At 36.5% G+C, this 21,075-nt stretch overlaps 1 protein-coding gene across 6 annotated transcripts in view; it reads left to right on the plus strand.

Annotated features, from left to right (window-relative positions):
• SOX6 (SRY-box transcription factor 6) overlaps window positions 1–21,075 on the plus strand; it is a 371,444-nt gene that overhangs the window by 53,358 nt on the left and 297,011 nt on the right. For all 6 annotated transcript variants that reach the window (XM_077784277.1, XM_021525593.3, XM_021525597.3 and 3 more), the window contains one exon: window positions 2,153–2,223. The gene's annotated coding sequence lies outside the window, so the exon portion shown is untranslated. The remainder of the gene's footprint in view (window positions 1–2,152; window positions 2,224–21,075) is intronic.

Consider the following 21,075-nt stretch of genomic DNA (forward strand, 5'->3'; position numbering starts at 1 on the left):
AGAAGAAAAAGTAGTTAGCAACCACTCAGTCTAATTTGGTCATATGTGTCTGTGTGTTAGCTATATTTTCTTTCTTTTGGGCAGGGAACTGTGCGAGGTGAAATTAATCTAGGGAGTAAGAAAAAGGTATTTTCTTCCATGCAAACTCTAGATACCTCATACCTGAAATGTCACTGTGTTTCTGGTAGACTAGCCTGTTTTCAGCATTTTCCTGGTACTCTGCTTGTGTTTGTAGAGCATGAGTATTACTGAACCCTTCCTGGACTGCACTACTTTATTAAGTTTCCTAAGGGAAAGTGTTTGAAGGAAAAGTTGGTTTTGTACAGCCTGCTAAATGCAACAGACACCTGAGCTCTGATGAGTCCATTTTGAACAGACCAGGTTCTTCAGGGTTGGGCTTTCCCCTCATCCTGCCCAGCTCCATGATGGATAAGCCTACAGATGATTCCCAGTTCTGAGGTGTTATCTGAGCAACAAGGCTTCACTGGCTCAGGGTCACTGGGTACACTCAGCCCTGTTCTGCCTTCTCCCTCCCTTGCACATACCTATTGTTCTGCAGGGTTTTTTACTAAACTGAACTTTTTCCCTGGTGGATTACCAGAATGCTAAAGCTGAGTTTAAAACTTTGTATGTTTAACCTTTCCCCCTAATTGCATGCCCAGAATAAAGGTTTGGTGCTTTGTTCCTAAATTCTCAACATGAGGTGGTGTGCATTAAAGTGTATTTATATTTTCAGATTAATTAACTCTGACCTTATGAACCACTGTCCTTGTTTAATTGGTGGCTCCAAAGCACACTAATGGCATAAATCAGCTGATAATGAGATTCAGACTTGCTTTTAAAATATATAATAACAACACTGCATTGATAGAGCAAATGAGATTTGTTGACTCTCTGTTGGTATTACAGGAGAGAAGACACAATTAAATGTGTACTTTCAGGATGGGGGAGGGCCTGTCTGGAATGAATAATATGCACTTCAGGGTGGGTGTATGAAATAAGGAGGATATTCTGCATCAAGATAAGTTTGGTATTCTCTCCTTGTCTCTAGGCACTCTGCAGTACTGGCTGGTGCACTTTAGGATACAGAAATGTTGTGGGAAGGTGTTTCTTAAAGATTACTGGGGGCTAAGAAAAATGACAATTTCATCTTTAAATATAGTTACATGTTTTTAAACTGAGCTTGCACCCACTGTTTTATGAACTGCAAATTAATCAGATAGCTCCCAGAGAACAAAAAGGTTTTGACCTAAACTAGTTGCCCAGGCTCCATTACTATTTTCAGTTTAATGTTACCCATATCCATCCTCACATTTTGGAAAGAAAACAAGGGCTGTGCAACAAAGTTTCTTTGTTTTGCTAAGAACTAAAAATGTGCTGTATGTAGACCAAACAATAAAAATAAACTACTGAACTACCTCCTAATGCATGGGGGTTCTGGAGAGAGGAAACCATGGATATTTAGAGGCATAAAGTGAGTCATTGTGCTAGTTAAAGAATTTTATAAGGCGAGCTCTGTGGGTTTGAGTTGCATCTGTTACCTTTCCAACTAGAACTGAGGGGTTTGCAGGAAAAAGAATGTTGGATTTAATCATGCCTTATAGTGACTGCATTGTACTTAGGCTAAGCTTCTAACTGGAATCTAGACTATAAGAGAACAACATCATTAGTCTTTCTTCTTTGTATAAGTTTTGCCTTAGATGGGCTCCAATTAAATGACCTAAACAATAACTTTACACTAGGTAAGCTGCAAAATGCTGTTAACAATCTACTTAAATAAAGAAAAAGTAATAAATATTCTGTAGCACTTGAGAACATAAAAAAAGAAAAATCTCCAAGCCAGAAACCCCCTCACAGCTATTTTCCTTATTAAAAGATAACCATGCTTGCATTTATGACAGTTCTTAGAAGCCATAATGGACTGGGTTGCTATGGTGTGAGATGCAGAACAATGAAATGATTGTTTCTCTTGGTATTGGCTTCCTGGAAACAAATTCTGTGTAAATTACTTGGCTGAAAGTGTGACAACAGTCTTGTGTTCTGTTTCATTCAGTTCATGGTTAAAAATTGTAACTATTTTATAACAATAAAAAAAGTAACATCAGTGCTGGGCTTTCATTTGTTTCAACTCTTTTTCCTTTTCTATTTTCAGGTCAGTTTCATGAATTCAAAAGCAACTTACCAGTGATTTCTGGGAGCTGGGGCTGATTTTCTTGTGTATTTGTAAGTATTTATTCTTTTCCTTGTTATGTGCATCTTTCTAATATTCTTTTGACATGGAATGGAAGCAATTTTGAAATGTCACTGTTGTATCGCAGTTTTAGCGTGCCCATTTAGCAAGTATTTGACCTCACTACTTTTAAACTTTTGGTAGGTTTTTTTTGCTACCAACTTATGCTTCTGCTATTCAGAGGAGCTACAAATACTGAATTAACAGTAAATATTATTATTTCAAGTTTTATTATTTTTTGTAATAATAACAATGTTGAGAGAACAGCTTACACTAACACATCAATGCTGGCACTTGCTAACAACATCACTGCAACATATTTTTGCAATGAAAATAATTTCTAGAAAAAGACTGGGGCTGTAACTCAAGACAGACAGGACTTTTAGGGGAAATGCTGTGTGGTGTTATTGAGGAAACACTAACATGACCAGCATCTGCTGAACTAGGAATACATTTTTATATCCCATGGAGAAATCTGGCCTTTATGGTTTCAGCAAAACCATGGTCATTGAGGTCACAGCTCAGAACATATTTCAGAATATGCCCAAGTTCAAATACATCAAATGGGACTACACCTAAACAGAAATGCTTTGAGAAAGGGAAAGCCAGAGAAGAGGATTGGGAGGAAGATAGTTATTAATGAAAGAAATACAAAGCTTTCAGGATTGCTGTTTTGGATGGTATTCAGCTTTAGTCAAGTATAATAAGGAAAATCTAATGGGCCTTATACTTGACATGATATAAATTATTGCAATACCTCACTTATGATGTAGTATAAATAAAACCAATCTATGCAGCTTGTTCTCTTAAGTCACAAATATAGTTTATGAATAAATATTTATTCAATCATTTGTGGAAAAAGATGTTCACAAAACTGCATTCATCAGGGAAAAAATATGGCTGGCTCTCATCTCAATATGGAAATGTGTTCAATTTGTACTAACCCTTCCTCTTTACAAATGTTCATTTTCACATATGGTTTTGCTATTCTATTTGCACTTTCCTTCATTTACAGGTCAGCATTTTTTTAAATGAACATTCTCAGATATAAAGAAAATATTATCAAAGAAGATAAACAGTTTAAAACCAAGTATTACCACTGAAAAATAGTTTTGAGAAGGCAATATAAAGTGATTACTGAATTGAGAGTGAGGAATTTATGTTTTTTCTGGCTTTGTTACCGCTTATTTTTTTAAGCAATCAGTTTATTTTCTTCATTTTTCTTTTTTATAAATGGAAATAGTAATATATTAATCTATACAAAGAGTAGCTTCTTATACTTCAATATAGAGCATACATTCCAAGGAAAAGGAATATTTCCAAGGAATAAATTCAGTAGTAGTTTCATAGTGAAATTGTTGTGTACCAAGCTAATTGGGTGAGAAGTTGTAAGTATTGTTCAGTTCATGTAATATTACAAACATAAAAAGGGCTTTAGTAACTATATTTTGGGCTGCTGGTTTGAGTCCTGCTCTTCTTGGCTGACATCAACAAAGAGCTGCAGTAAACAAAAGTGACATAAAAACGTACTTTATAAAAAAACCATCCTTGTGTTTAGGTCAATCCAGTAAGTATCTAAATTCCAGCAGAGGTTTGGGCTGTTCTCATCCCACCACTGCCTGCAGCTGTTGCAGGGAAGGCTTTTAGCACACACGTTGTGGCCATGAGAGCTGGGACGTGGTTCAGCAGCCTGAGCAACAAAGCTGAGCTGATGGCAGCATGAAAGGATGAGCCACAGCCTGGCCTGTCACTGGTGTCCCCTGCAAGCCAGACCTCAGTCACAGTGACATGAATATCTGGAGAAGCCAACACTGTGCTGACTGTTCTTCTCTGCTTAAATGACTCATTTTAGTGTTTAGCACCATATATCCAGAAACATATGCTAACCTTAAGTTCACATAAACTGAAAATAAAATGAAATGTAGGAGGTACAACTGATGGATTCAGCTCTGTGTTTCCTCACATACTGAGAAAAGCATTGAGGTTCAGCTTCTACAGTAATACAGGCTTAGATCTTCTTAAATCATCTGTTGTACCTCTCCAAATTTACAAATAATCTGTACATGAGTTAGGCAGATACAGATTATTATTATGCAGTAACAGGGCTACGTACAATGCCATAAATGAGGCTGATGGACAAACAGGACAGGTTGTGACCTGAGGTACCTTTCCATTTAAAGACTTGATTTCTGCAAACACTTACGCATGTGAGCTGACCCTGGAAGCTGATGGACTCAGGATCAGGGCCTGAGGCTGAACAAATAGCCCCTAAATAAAGGAGAAGGTGGGAGCCTCAGGGGATGGCGTGGAAGACAAGAGGTTTGCTTGTATAAGGGTTTTGAGAATAAATTCTAAGCAGTATTTAAAAAATGCTAATGAGAAGTGTGTACCTTTTTCATGTTCTGCTCTAATATTTGGGCATGTTTTCATGGCGTGTTTGTTTGATCTGTACTCCAAAGGGAAGGAGTGCAGATCAGTGCTGGGAAGATTGATCTTTGAAACTCTGCATATTTGTATATGGGAATACAGCAAGATCAGCTAAATGCTGCTATAGGTCTATACCAAAGCTATTTCAACCAGGGGCTATAATACTTTTTCCTCAAATTTTTGAAAGTTTTGTCATAGATGCATTCTGCTGTAACATGTAATTACTTGGATCATCCAGTTCAGGCAACTTTGGGATTTTTTGGTCATATTTGGCTAGTTTTGTTCAGGGGAAAACAGGATTGATGATTCATACAAAAGTAAATTTCATGGAAAATGTGACATTTGTGCTTTTGTTTTATGCCCACAGAGTAATTGTCCTAACTAAAGGTTACCTTTTTTCCAAGAATGTGGTTTTAACGTGGTTTAATTTATTTAATTGTTCTTCTCAAGTAGGTTTGTCCAGTAGCAAACTGCAATAGTTATTTAAAGATATAAATGGCAAAATAAATGTCATTTAATAACACAGCATTTAAACCCAAATTTGCTTGTACATCAGCAATTAGATGCATCTTGTTACTAGCAGTTCAGTTTCTGTATAAACATTTTATTGTGGCTACAATGTGAAAACACTGACAGAGTGAGAAAAATAAAACCTGAAATGAGGGGTGTTAAAGCCCATGAAGCTTCTGTGTCTTGAGCTCTGTAGTGAAAAACCTGTGTAGAAAGCATGGGAAAAAATATATATAATTGTATTTCAGAATTAAATAAAATTTATTTGAAGATGAACAAAAGGATTTTTATTTTAAGAAGTTTTCAGAACAGAACCAGAAACACTTAGGGAGCACACACATGCACACACATTATGGCACAATAAAACTGACATTGTGGGTAGGTAAATTTTATCTTTACAAACACTTACTCTAATCAGCATATTAACAGAAGCATGCTTTGTTTCAAACTCAATATTTGATATTTTTCCCCAGTCTTATTTTTAAGGCAACACTTATACCTTTTTTTGGTTTAGCTTGGACTACTGTTTCTGTTGGTTTAATTCGGACTATTGTTTCTATTTACACCATGGAGCATCTGACCAAACAGATTTGTGCTTTGTATTTCTACCAGCTTATTTAAAAGGAGAAAATTACTTAATTGTGAATGTTTGTATAACATAGTCCAAGAAAGCACACCTTTATTGGAGCAAGTGAAGATATATGTCTTTGGTACTATTACCTTGTGAGTTTAATTGATAACATGTGATGTTCTACTGAATTACATTTAATATATTTGGGAAAATATATGCTTTCTACTTTCCACAAAGACAATATGCTGAATCCAAGTCTCAAAAATTTGATATCCATTTTTCTCTTCACAAGACAGGGCTGTTAATCAGCATTTTGGTCAAGGAGATGTTTGCCAGCTTATCACATCTCTCTTTCTCTAAAGGGCTGAGTGTTTTAAAGTTCCTATTAAGGTAGCACAGTGATGCCTTACTAGGATCTCTGTTTGCTGCAACATCCATATCCTTTTTGCATCTGTGTGCTGCAGGTACCAGAGGCTTTATCCTCTTCTGCATCCTTTCCAACTAACATTGTGAAATAATGTGGTTGAGCCATCATTTAACTAGACACTCAGAAATTTGAAGCTCTGTTTTCCTGGGTTTATTTTATAAATGGTGAATATAAAATAGATTTCTTGTGTAACCCTTTCTTGCTGTTTTTATGTAAGGGTTGTAGCACACAAATTTTCTAGTAAGAAACAAATTTCCAGTCTATAACATGTGGTGTAAATAAATAAAAAGAAGACACCTGCCTTGAAGAATTTTTTTGTCTGAGAATAATTTCCTAAATGTGCATATTTTAGATGTTCTTAAGAGACAGTAAGTTGAGTAGAAAGAAAATGGAAGTTGGAAAAGCATTTCTTTGTATCCAGCTAAGACCCAGTGCCCAAACATTTTGTCATAGATGCATTGTTGCATCCATCTGGAGCTTTGTAGCTGTACCTGAAGAGAGGAAGGTGTGGGAAAAGGACTCAAGGGCTGGACCACTCCTTTGCTGAGAACAGGACAGAGCTCAAATACCAAAAGTTCAGTTTGTTTTTCTGTATCTGAAGGTCTCTCTCCAGCCTGTGCTTCCAGCTGGGATGTCCGATGGACTCCCCAGTGTGATTTTATCCCACGCTGTTTGGTTGTGGGAGGTCACCTAGGGACTTCTAGTTCTAATAGAAGTCTGTTGCCTGATTCTGGCACAGAAATCTGCTCCTATCTGAGTTCCCCCTTACCTTCTGAGTGAAGCAGACATTATTTTGGCTGCTTCTCTGCTGACCATGCAGGCTGTTTCTTAGTAATAAGTAAACAAATAAATGGCTACTCAGAAGACTTATATTGTGAAAGCATTGTGTTCATTTTAGACAGTTTTTCTTATAATAAACAAGCACTTAAGCTTATTTTGGGATTCTGATATTTAGCGTAGCACAGAAATCTCCTTCAGTTCTTTATGTAGAATGAAATGTATGGCACAAGAGAAAATACACAAAATAACAGTTTTAATTCACATAAACCCAAGGGGTTTCAGGCTATAAGACTCCTTAGCAGTTACTGGAACAAGGACACCAGTGTGGGCAAGAGCACCATCCAACCAGCTCCTGACACATTGCACAGAGGCAGGGGCCACATGTGTTGTCTTTGCTGACTTTCTGATGAAAGTGGGACCATTTAGTGAAGCTGCTGCTAGAAATGCTTTTTCTCTTTCAAAGGGCTCTCATGCTCTGGATGTAAGCGGGGCTTCCTCTCTCTGCTGCTGCTCCATATGTGTGCTGGATGAGATCCGTGCAATGCACTAGATCCATCTGCTGTCTAAAAACTCCCTTGCAAAAGTGCTAAGCAAGAAAATGCAAATCCTCAGCCAAACAATTCTATATGCTGTTGAAGCTGTGTGCAATGCTTGGGAGAGTGGAATAGGAAGTATTTCTGTTAAGAAGCCCAAATAAGAATGCAGAAGCAGAGTACTTGCACAAGGCCATACCTGGACAGGTTTTCAGCAAGGGATTGGCATTTACTGAGACCAAATATTTCTGGAAGAAATGATAGTTCATCACAAACCCAAAGTTTCTGGTAATTTAATAACTGCAATGCAGTATCTCAGGAAAGCTGTAAAGAGAATTTTCTTTAAGCCATGCTGTGAGTAATAAATTATATACAGTATTTCTCATTTTACATAAATAAGACAAAGAATGTCTTATTCTACAGTATAGATGAACTATACCAACAGTTGATGTCAGCATTAACTTTTCAAATCATATTACTTACAAGGGAGAGGGTTATAAAGTGTCCCCAGACAGCTTCATTTTCTCTCTGTCTTCCTAATGCCCATCTACCAATGGCTGTTTGATTCATTTATTGACATAAAACAGAATTGCTTAGAACTAACCACTCATTCATCATAATCACAGTAACAAGAGAGAGCAGGGCAAGAGGTTAACTGCTTGCTAGATGTATCAAGATCTTTGGTATATACCAAAGCCTGACTCAATAGGAATCTGATAATGGTCTGCTGAAGGTAAAACATAAGTGTTAATAGCTAAATAAAAAAATTGATAAAGACTGTGCTGTAAAACACTCACATTTCTTAAGTTAATTAAAAAGAGCTGATCAAAGCAAAGCTCACATTAAAAATGTTACTTTAAGATATTAAAGATAAGATAAAGTATAAAGTCAGTTTTAAAAAATAAATGAATTTAAAAGAAAATTCCATCAATTTTTTTCTTCTTGGCAATGTTTTAATGAATAATTAAAAATAATGTGAAAGTATTAATTTTTACTTTTAGTAGTTTAAGTTCATGCCCAGTGATGAGGAATTGATATTTTTGTGTGTCTACATTAACAATACATTGAATAAAATCAATTTGAAGTAAGTGGGAGCAGCTCTTGTTCTTAATACATGCATATGATGGATTCAGTAGTGTGCATCATAAAATATTCAAAGGCTACACTTAATTGTGTAAATATAATCTTGGCTCTGAAACTTGGTCTCAGAGATGCTCCCTGCAGGATCCAAAAAGCCCCAGGGAATAATTAATCCAATTCTCCAATGGTAAAACAAAGCAGGTTACATGAGTTTTATCACTCACTTCAGCCTTTCCCAATGAAACAGTTCACAAATTGTAAAACTTCACTCGATATTGTTGTTCTCAGGAGCTGACACATTGTCTTGCAGAAGACCTAAAGTCTTGTAGGGCAGAAGAGTGAAGAGGAATGAGTAGCTGGCAAACTGGCTGTGTATAGGAAGTTTCTACTGTAGTATGTCTTTTCTACTCAAATGCTTTATTAATTTGGAATATAACAGTTTTTTTAAAAAGAAATGGTCACTGGTATGACACAACTACAGCTAGATCTGCTGAACTGATCAGAGTAAAGCTCAGGAATCTGAAGTCAAGCATTTTAAGGTGAAAGTGAAGTAAAAGGTCCCCCCCACAACCATCATAATTAACTACCTAAAACCTGGGAGATGTTTCTACAGAGGGCACAGGGGATCAGAAATATGGTTAACTTCAGAGTGCAGAATATTAATTCTTGATTCTATTTCAGCAACACTTTTATGAACATCACATCAGGCAGCCCTTTGCCTTTCAGAGACAAGGGAAAATGTTCCAGAATTTACTGGGTTTAGTAAAAAATTTGGTGATGTCCATTAATTAATTCTTGCTTCACCTGTATTTCTGAGATATTTTTTAGACTAGAGCACCCTACCTTAACAGAACACACGCTATCAGTTTTCTCTTTTCTTTGTATGTCTTTTGGGTTTGTTTGTACTCTTTACATTGTGTTTCTTTGCTTCATCTCTACCAAGTGATTATAGTTTGTGTAAAATCCAGCCATGAATTTAAATAGCTGAAATTATTATTTCTAAGATGCAAATTCTTATTTGTCAGCACAAGGTTTCATGTCACTTTGCAGGTTCTTAACACAATATTTTAAAAGTATTGTTAGAAAGTCAGTTTTATGGAGCATTTCCTCCTCCAAATCAAGATACAGATTTTAATATTAAGTTTCAAAAAGCCATTTACCCTACAACCATATTAAATCTCCCCCATGCTCCACATCCACTAAAGAGAAGTTATTAGAACTCTCTGATCCTGTCTTGCTTGGGCAACTTTTTAACATTGTCAGGTTATTGTCCTTTTAATTAATTGTACATTAAGGTAGCACCCCACCCTAGCAAAAAGTCCATATATTTTACTGTATTCACAAAAGCCTGAAAATATATCTGTGTAGGTAAATAGATCTGTGTTAAAAGGAGCCTTTTGCTCAAAGATGTGCTTGATGCAAACTCTGGTATATTGACTTGGAAATATCAGATATTAGTTGCTGTCCACGCCAAGATTTTTCTGATTCATTATGGGAACCTAATATGTTCTTAAATTTTTGGGTCTTGAAATGTGATAAAGAAACAAACAAACTGCATTTCTGGTCCTTGGCAGCCCCATTCCTAAATAATCTCATGTGGGAGTTGACTATTACCATCATCATGTCTGTGTATAATTTTTCTGTTAGTTACTTGGTTTTTGATGTCTTGTTTTTAAAGATGTTTTTCTATGGACATAACTTTAAGTTTAAGAGGATGATGAGGGAAGCATAACCACACAAACTCAATTATCTTTTTTGCTGTATTCCTCAAAACAGTTGGATGACCTGTATGCTCTTACTACAGATTCCAGATTTCTACATGAGATAACATATATGTGTCCTCCTTGCAGGTCAACTTGAACAATTATGTAACTATGGAAAAATAATAATTAAAATTCCTGTAATTATAAAAATTAATTTATACATTCTGTTTGCCACCGTTTGCATTATGGTTTTGTTTCATATTGTGCAATATTGAGCAGTAAGTTGTAACAATAATCAGTGTTGTGCGCTGATTTAAACATTTAGGCAGAGTTCACACATTCAAAGAAAGTTGTTTTTTAAGACCTCATAGATTCTTGTACTTCACCCCAGAAACATGCTAACCTAGCCTTCTTTTTTAATATTTTCCTCCCTTTTCCTTTCAATTCTGATGGTTTGTTTCTGTGTGTGAATAAATCCTTAATTCCTCCAAAACAGCCATCCCTTCGAGATGTCTGTTGTTCATGGGTTTTTCCTCACCCACCCACCTGCCATTAACTATTTGGTTTCCACTTGAAATACTTCATCATCGAGATTCAAACTCATTGTCCCATGGCCATTGTTGCTTAGCAGAACACCCATGCTTGCTTTCTACACAAACACACACACAAATTAATAACTGAGTGGAACTCCTCCTCCTCTGTGCTCCAGAAGGAGCTGCTCCAAAAAGAAGCCATTTATAGTATCAATAAGCTGCTTCTCCAAACCATGTACAGATGTGTTATTCAACCAGTTAATATTGGGGTAGTTAAAATCACCCATTATTATTTTTCTGGCAGATTTTGCCACTTCATTAATATCTTTCAACATACTGAGTTGCTTGGCTGTTCCTTCTTTTACATGGCTTATATCATATCATGCCATCACAGCATATTCTGTAGTTTCGAGTTAATTGCCCAATTAACAGTGGTATTCATGAAGTGCTAGGAAAATTCCACAACTAATGATTTGGACAATTTCAAAATAGGTTGGTATTTCATAGTTTAAAATGTCAAACATGCCAATAGCTGCAAGCTTAAGACTGTGCAGGCTTAGAACCTAATAGCTTGAAAATTCTGCATCTCAAAAATCATAATCCAGCCCTCAGAAACATGTTTCCCAGACCCAAGTATATCACTGTAGGGAAGTTCTGCACTACATTAATTTCTTCTTAGACCAGTGAGATGGAAGCATGAAACGGAGCTTCCTTGGCTTCTCTGTATTTTGTGAGAATATGGAATAAATAGATACCTTCTGGCAGCAGTGAATGCACCCTCACCCCCAGCCTGGCCCCAGATGATGTTTATGGCAGCACTGGGGACACTGCTGCAATAAGGGTTGTTTATCTGCTTACCAGACCCAGGAAAATGAGGATGTGAGTGAATTGGAAGGTTATAGATTTGCTAGGGCACTTTGTACTTTTCTTTCCCGTTGCCTGGATTAGGTAGGGATATTAACAATGTGTAGTTAGCTTTGATGGGTCATTGTTCCCAGATGCAACTGAGAGTTGCCAATAGACTCTCTAGGCAGTGATCTGATTTTTTTTTGTTTTGTCTCACCAGCTGCCACGCAGAGATGCCAGGGGATACAGTGCCCCTCCTTTCTGCCTTTTCTCTGTACCTTCTGTGCCATTTGTGAGTTCTAGGACTGAGGTCACGCCATGGAATTAGTTTACAGAGTCTGGGAAAGGGCTGGGGCTGTAAAATAATTTCATTATCACTACTGAAGAAAGACAGTATTCATTTTAAGTCTCAGAGACATGGGTGTGATAAAGGAGAAAAAGCTGAAGGATCACAGGCTCAGGGGGCATTTCTAACATTTCACACAGAATCATAGAATATCCTGAGTTGGAAGGGACCCACAAGGATCATTGAGTCCCACTCCTGGCCCTGCACAGGACAAATCACACTCACAAATATCACACCCTATGCCTGAGAGCATTGTCCAAAAGCTTCTTGAGCTCTGGCAGGCTTGGTGCTGCGACCACTGCCCTGAGGAGCCTGTACCAGGGCCCAAACACCCCCTGGAAATCAGGAAAACAACCTTTTCCTTATACATATCCTAAACTTCCCCTGACACTATTAGAGCATTTTGAATTTCCCTACTTATCCAGTCTATTGAAACTGTATTGGTGATCTAATGCAAACTGCTCAGAAGTGTATAATAGATATGTGATTAAGGCCTTAATTCAGCAAGGTGCTTTAAATACTCTGAGGTACTTCTTTGCAATAGACAGGACTTTGCAGGAGTTAAAATCCTGTGAATACTGAGGTCTTTGCTGTGATTGTACTGATTAGGTAAGTGTGGCCACTGGATAGCTCTTTTTAAAAATTAAATTACTGAAATACCATGTTGTTTAGATCTTCTTTTTTGTCCTTTGTGGAGTTGTGGCAGATTCTTTAGGATGTTATCATTTACATTTTATAACAAAAATGTAGTGAATTGTCTGGTCTCATTTCTCTTGGCAACTCGGCAAACTGTCATTAACATTTTTCATCAGTATTCTGTTTAGAGTTTTCTAAACTGAACAATATAGTGGCAACAGCTCATTTTTAGATGCTGTTACAGTTCTTTCACATCTTTATAGTACTGTAGTAAAGCTGAATTTACTGGCTACCTTGAAAGTGGAGTAAGGCAGCATTAGAATCTACATTAAAGTGATTCAATACTCTTTAGAGAAAAGCCTTCTTAACATGAGATCAGATACAGTATGTATTTTGGGGGTAGTTTTATAAGGATTGCCAATAAACTTGAACGCTACCAACAACAGCTGCTTTTTGAAATATTGCTCTGTCCAGCCCAATGAAATTTAGGGGATTTTTCTTTGCCTTGTAAGCACATGTGATCGACATTAACATTCAGGGGAGCAGCACCTGCAAATGGAAGGGAGGCTGCATCCTGGAGGATAATTGGGTGGTGTAACTTGGTGAAGATGGGAGGGATCAGCTTCCATGCACTTGTTTCTCCTTGAGAGTTAGTGCCAGGCTCCAGTCTTCAGGGTAAGTACTATGCTCTGATGTATTTTTCCTAAATGTTCTTCTTGGTGGCTGTTTAGATTCTTTCCAGTTTGGATGCAGAGAGAGGATATTTTTCATAAGTTTTCATGAGTTAAGAAAATGCAAGCTCTTGAAGGTCATTCAGTGTCTGCCTCCAGGAAGGCTGACCTGTGGTTGTTGTTCCTAGTTTTATGGCTATGAGCAGCTTATTTCAACTTTGTTTCCTTTCTTAATTTTTGATAATTTAATATTTTTTTAAACTATAATCATTGAAGGGATGGCAAATTCTGGTGCCCCAAAGAGGGATTAACCACAAGTGGCTATAACACTGCTTTCAATTATTACAATTATAAATACAGTAGTTGTAGTGACAACTGCTACTGCTTGTATTATCATTCAGTAGGGGCAATTTTAAACATGTTAATAACTCTCAAGCTACTCACATTCACTAGGAAATATCTTATTGCTTTTAAATGGTACATGGTTGTCCATGTTCTTCTTATTATAGAAATTATACATGTTTCTTCCCTTTTTAGCATTTTTCAATAAATATGTGCCAAAGGCTTGTTTTCAGATTAGGCTTCAGTTGTAGAAATATCCCCTTCAGCAAATCATAATTTTAGGGGCTATTGCACCTATATATCTATGGGATAAAACTTGTTTTATTTTTTCTGAAAGATATGTTCATGCAGTTCCCATCTAGTACAATAGAGCATTTAGTGTTCATCAAATAAATACTGTAACTGCCTTGACTAGAGTAGTTTGATGTTATTTCTTTCAAAATGTGACAGGTCTTACAATTTTTTAGGTCAGATTTTGTAAGTTAATTGCATTGGAGCCTTAATAAATTTTGAGACTATGACAAATGAATGTCATAATCAAGCAGAAACATATCAAAAAGAAAATGAAGATTTAAAAAAAAAAATATTGTCTCTGATTCAATTGAAGTTTTTGTTCTATTCCCAAGTAGAAACTATGAAACTAAGTGAACACCAAAACAAATCCTTCTGCTGTTAACCAGTTGCACTAATTTTACAAACTTAAAAACAGCAGGGATGTAAAAAGTAATTGACCATTTATTGTTAATATAATCAAAATATAACCATTAATGAATATAGTGAAAAAATGAAGTATTACAAACTAAACAGAATAAAAGAGAATTATTTTTGCAGTTAAAAAATAGAATTGGCAATTAAGAGTTAACTTATTAAGTTAAAATGAACTGGTGATAGAACATAAATATAAGTAGTATAATATAAGTTCCAAGATCTAGAAATATTTTGTGTTTTATCTAGCTGCAAACTAAAACTTTATTTTGTATAAAACAGTATTTATAGTAAATATATTAAACTTTGTCTTTATAATTTAATATTCATTGTTGATAATTCTCAAAAATTTTGAGAACTGCTGTTTAACCTTCAGGTTAGGAGATCCCAAATAATTGGCTAGTGCCATTAAAACAGGTATTTTTACCCTTCCAGTAATGCATATGAAAAGTCACTGAAATATGTTACAAATATGTAAGTCTGTTCAAGGAAGGTATAAAGTGATATTACTAAAGGGAACAGTTTTAGCCTTTATCTCTTTGCATTGAAACCTAGACTACTTAGCTGAGTCAAATTTATTTTCTAGTTTCTCTGCCAAATTTGACCAAAGATGTCTTTGGTAGTGTTGTAAAAGTCTATTTGCAAAACCACTTTCTAAGCCTTACAAAGCTGAAAGAAGTGTTGAATTCTGCTGTCCTAAAGTGTTCCTTCTCCCTTCAAAGATGTAGGATTACAATTTTTGATATTTTTGTGAGTGGAAGGGAGATGTTATCTGGTGTTAGGGAAAGCAGCAGTTTTTTTAAGATTTTTTTTTTTTTTTTAAAGAAAGCAAATACATGTCTCACCAGAACAACCTCCTGGAATAGCCCCTTATGCAGTGTTTAAGGCCAGTTTATTTGAAACAACAAATAAAAACAGGGAGAAAAGAAAGAAAAGGATGATTCCTAATTACAGCTATTTCCTGGACTGTTTCTCTGTTTTGCTATCAAGATTTGGAAAAACCTTAGAGTTTACAAACTTTAAACTCTAAAGGTGATCCCAGACACATCCTGTTCTTGGTTAAAGGTTCTGCTATATCACTGCTAGGACAAAAAAGTGAAGTGCCTCTCCACCAGCTGCAGAGAAAGAAGGTGATTTGAATGTTAATGAAGGACAGAAGTTTCATAGTAACAGAAAAACAGAGGCTCTATAGATAAGAGAATATTTTCCCAGGACGTCTCAGTCTGCAGTTGTTGTAACTGGAGGAAGTAATATTACTAAGGAAGTATTTAAATGTCTTTAACAGATATTAGATGATGAAGTGGAGTAGTCATTATATTCCTATCCAAGCTCCAGTGTATGAGAGGTCTATTGAAACAAAGTCTTTTGAGAATATCCACTTAGTCCTGTTTCTAGACACCCAGATTAGTTTGGGCATGCTATTAATCTACAGAGTTAACACAAAAGATTTCTCAGAGAAGTTGCTAAAGTTTCTGTTTAATATGGCAACAAAGATTTTTATAAATTTAAATGCTGATGCTCCCCTTCTGCCCTTCTGTCTTGGCTGGAAAAAAATCCCTGACCCAACAGCATTGAAATTGTTCCCTGATATTTCCATGTGAGTTTTTTTTACATGTCTTGTACCTGATGGTGCCCTTGAATTGTTCATAGCTTATGATGCAAACCTAAGAATTCCTTTTTACTCCTACTTTCTGTTTAGTTCTGGTCATTCATTGTTTTAGAAGCCCCAGGACACAATCCATTCTTTTTAACTGTCTGATCCACTCACGTTGGTAGTCCTACAAATACAAACTGGCATTCAGGGCCTTCTGTGCCATTGCCCCTTTAGAGTTAGAGTCAACCTACTTTGTGGTATTCAAATCACAGACTGGCCTGGGTTCTGGGAAGGGACCTTAAAGATCGTTTCATTCCAACCCCCTGCCATGGGTAGAGACACCTCCCACTTGAGCAGGTTGCTCAGAAGTCCATTCAACCCGGCCTTGAACACTTCCAGGATGGAGCATCCACAGCTCTGGGGCAACCTGTTCAGTGCCTCACCAGCATCATAGTGGAATTTCTTCCTAACATCTAATCTACACCTCTCCTATTTCAGTTTAAGTCATTCCTCTGTGTCCTGTCACTAGATGCCCATGTAAAAACTCCCTAGCTGTCTTTCTTGTAGCCCCCATTTAGATACTGGAAGGCTGCTCTGCTTCTCCATAAGGTTTGGTTATTATTAAAAGCATTATTAGTGGTGTTCTCAGCAGCTGTTGGGTTTTTTTAAGCAGATTAACAGGGAAGTAGCAGTGAGTTCACAATAGCACCACAGAATTGCTCAGAGAATGGCTGTGAGCCTATAAAGGTACTGCATTTGTCATTCTGATGGATGATTTTTCCTGCCCGTGAAATAAGGGAAGTAATCCTTCCTCATTCTTCTTAGTTCTCCCTAAGCAGAGGCATATATTTAGTTGCCAAACTCTCCTTTCCATTCTTCAACTAATCCCAGGGAAAGATGAAAATATGTTGAAAAGCCCATGACACATGGTGGATGAGCAGTTCTTTGCTCCCAGAGCACTCATCTGTAGTTCTTGACAACCCTATGCTTTCTCTTCCTCTTATTTAGTATCTTGATGGAATTGCTGTGGGATCCATTAAGATTAAATTCCTGCCATACATAGGAGATGTGTGGCTTTCTGGAATAATAAAACCCAATTCTGGCTCTCTGAATACCCAGTAGAGAGCAGAATGGAGATCAAACTGGCTTAAGCTACAGCTGAGGAACATGCAACGAGTGGTGTCCTTCCGAAATGTCTTTCTCTGTTGCTCTCAGTTGACGGCACCTCACATTGATCTGATAGATTTCAGATAAATATGAATAATACTCTGCAGGAGGAAAAAGGGAGCTCTGTAACAAAGTGTTATTTTCAAAATGTTGATTTGTTAGGACAATGGAAGAATGTCTCTTTCCCCCTTGGATTCTGGTTTTTTGCTTCTTTTTTCAACATCCTCACGCTGTAATTTCTTCTGTGTGAGATGACAAACTCTGAAAAGCACTCATGTAACAGTCAATAAGCCTATTTAACTTTATTTTTAACTATCATGGAGTACGTACTGTTGTATGATACTGATATCATTGCCATGATATGTGAGTATCTTCCAATATTTTTTTTTTTTTAATAATGCTGACTTTAGATCATTTTAACAGGAGGGAAGTGATAGCTTTGCTCACAGTTTCCAATCAGGATTGGAAACTCATATACGGAGTTTTGAGAATCATCTCTTGCATCTTATATTCACACTGGTCAAAGATACAGAAATGATAAGTTAGGTTGCTTTTTAATTTTTTTTTTCAGCAGGATACCTCTGTATTCAACAAACAGGGTGAATTAACTTCTGCTGGGGGGTTTGGTATTACCAGTACAAGTTCAATAGAATTATTTTGATTTGCCTAATCTAAATTCAGCTTTATACCTCTAAACTAGATCAAAGTGACTTCTGTGAAGTCACTCCTTTCATTTATTCATCTCGTAAAATTAGTAAAATGTCAGTGGTGTCATGGGATCAAATATGCAGATGCTCTTTCTTTTTCCTATTTTTACACTTGTACAGGGAGACGCTTAAGGTTAATTTTGGATGGATACTAGAAGCTAAGTGAGCAAGTAACATGAAGAGCTCTGGAAGCTTAGACATGTCATCCTGGCTCTTGTCTTTAAATATAATGCAGTCTGTTGTCATGTGCTGGTAACGTCAAATGTCATCTGAACATTCTTCGGACTATTTGTCTCCACGTGGTACTGGCACATGCACATATTTCTGTCCATTTTCTAATCGCCCATATTGGACTTTTCCTGTGTTAACATCCATTTCTGAATGCAAACCAACTCTGCCAGCAGGAGAAATTTGTATCTGTTCCATGCATTAGTACAATCATGACTTAAAAGGCCACTCCTTAATTCCTTCCAGCTAAAGTTTCTTCTTATCCTATATTAGATTGTGAAGGTGTCTCCTTTTGAGGCAATTAATTTCAAACTGTTTTATATCTTTGATTTGTTCTATCAAGTGGTATTGGACACAAAAAAGCCAGAATTTTCCCTGGTACAGCCTTTAGCAATGTTTCTGTGCCATTACTGAGGTAGAAAAAAAAGGGAAAGGGTAATAATTCTCAATGCTTGTTTTCTTACAATAGAAGGTATGTGCGTAAATCAGATATGGACTATAAATCAGAGTTATTTTCATTAATTCTCTGGTTAATGTTTTGTTCATATTTACATGTTGGAAAGATGATTCTGGAGAACAGCTGAGTAGGAGGATTCTTCTCTGTAGTCAGCCCTGACTGATAGCTTTGAAGCGATCTCCTTTTCTGTCTGTGAGAACATATCATTCTATAGTAGATGGGATCTGCTGAAGAAACAGACAAGTTAGCAACATTTTCCACTGGCAAATCTCCAGGGAAAAATATTTCTTATAGTTCTTGTATATCTTTAAACTTCATCTGCATGCTTTAATTTTTGTGTCTCAGTAATTTGCTTACAGGGTAGAAGTAGCTGCAGAGTTAAAAGTGGTCCCAGCTTTTCACCACAGAATATTTTATTCCAGAGCACATCTAAAGTACCTGAAGACTTAATAACCACAGTATCAGTTTCAAAACACCAGTTTCACTGCGTGTATCTAGGGAATGCTTCAGATACCTGCCTCAGACAACCTTAACATCAGACCCTACCAGGACTTCTGTGACCAGTAATTTCTGCCAGAAACCCCAGCAGATTTCTGTCAGAGTTTTGCTTTAGGTTTGACAAAAGTTTGAAGCCAGCCTGGTAGCTGTAATCAATTTTACAGAATGCTGGAATATGTGAAAAATTCCTCTCGGATCAATTCAGGAGTCTAAATCCTTCTGAAAGTTTAAAGTAGCAATGCTTATAAGTGTACAAGCCATTTGTTTTAAAATTCAAGTTGAGAATTCACATTTGTAGTTAAATTTGAATTTTCTTCTTTAGGATCCTTTAAAATATATTAAAACAAGTTTGCTGTTGAAAACAGGATGAACAGAGTTTTGCTAACAGACTAATTAAAAGTTTAATTGGCTAACTGTACTTTTTTAGTATTTCTGAAGCCCAGAGCTTCAGTGGAGCTCAGATTGCTCTGTAAAAATGCGTTTGTGCAATGATTCTATTTCCTTCTTTTAACTGTTTTGAGTACAGCTTCAGTGTGCTATGGTGACAGGGAGAGGAGTGGAGCTGCCTCACCCTCTGAGCAAATAGCTGAATCCAGGAAATGCAATCCTTGGTGGTAAGCTTATGGAAAGGGATCAAAAGTGTTCTGTCAGGTAAAAAAGTTAGGGAAAGCTAATTTATTATTTCATTTTTTTTGAGTTTTTTGAGGGTTACCTTTTCAATACTTGTTCCTTTGAACTCTGAGCTGGGTGGCAAGTTGCCACTTGTTTGTTTGTCCTGTTCTTTGGTGTGTTCTTAAAACCTTTGGGATATTAGTTTCTGAAGATTTTATGTGCTACTCTGTCTTATTGCAGCTAAACACTAGGTTTCTTTCAGTAGAATACATTAAATGCATATGACAGGGAAGCACAAAAATACATGGAAAAAGTGAACTGGATAATGAAATTCATTGTGGTTAGACAATTTTCTAATAAGTAAGAACACATGTTTGCTATCTGCTATCAAATATTGACCTATGGTGAAATTTTTTTTTTACTGAATATCAAAGATAGAAAAACACCCACAACCTACCTTGTGCCACCAGCATGGATTTGTCATTGACTTGCATTTATTTGCTCCAGCAAAGCCATTTTATTTGACTGCAAACTTATTTTTTCACTTGAGGAAAATGAAACTTTTTGTCATGAGTATGTTCAGCATGGCATGAAGAAAACTTCTTTCAACTCATACTTCATTGCTTCTGGTTTGTTCTGCAGTATAGTGAGATTTTTATATCAGGAGTGTGTTCAGTGCGTGATGTAATTGACCTAGACTGGAACAGGAGAGCACAGATGTCCCAGAATTTTGCAAGTTGAATGTAAAACAGATCCCTTAACTTACAAGTAAAATTTACTACAGTTTAGTAATCTTAAGCCTTTACATGACTGCAACCTGCTACATTACAAAGCCAGGACATAGTTAATGAAATAAGTCTTCTGAAGGAAAGCCAGAGAACCTGGCAGACAGCACTAAAATGTAGAGGTAGAGTTGTTTAGCAAATGGGAGGTACCTGTTCTAAGGATTGATTATCATATTATATACACAATAAGGATTATTATTTATTTATTGATTGATTAGTAAAGATACTTTCAAATCTATTACACATTAATTATTATAAAGTAGTAGTTATGAAAAGCTTAAACTCAATTAGAAAACAGAACAGGAAGACTGATTCTATGGATGCCAGACAGGCCTGACCCTAAAGGACACAATCACTATCTAGTTTTAATAAATCAGATAAGGCTTGTAGTCCTAGAGAAATAAATAGAATTTTGGAGCATCACTCTGCACAGAACAAGTAGGAACTGGCAGTTGTGGTGTTCTGAAGGATACACTGATGTGCATCAGTCCAGCTGAAGGTTGATAATTAACTTATGCTAAAGTGTTGTAGTGAATCAGTAAGAAGTCAAAGTATTCAAGGCATGTGCTCTGCTGTAGAACTCTAAATAAAGGCATTGTACTTCTGTTGGTACACATGCTCAGAAAAAATGAGCATACTTGAGGTTAATATTTTTCATTAGCAATTTGTGCTGAATGCTCCTTTTTT

Source organism: Lonchura striata, chromosome 6 (assembly GCF_046129695.1).
Source record: "Lonchura striata isolate bLonStr1 chromosome 6, bLonStr1.mat, whole genome shotgun sequence".
NCBI classification, from domain to species: Eukaryota; Metazoa; Chordata; class Aves; order Passeriformes; family Estrildidae; genus Lonchura; species Lonchura striata.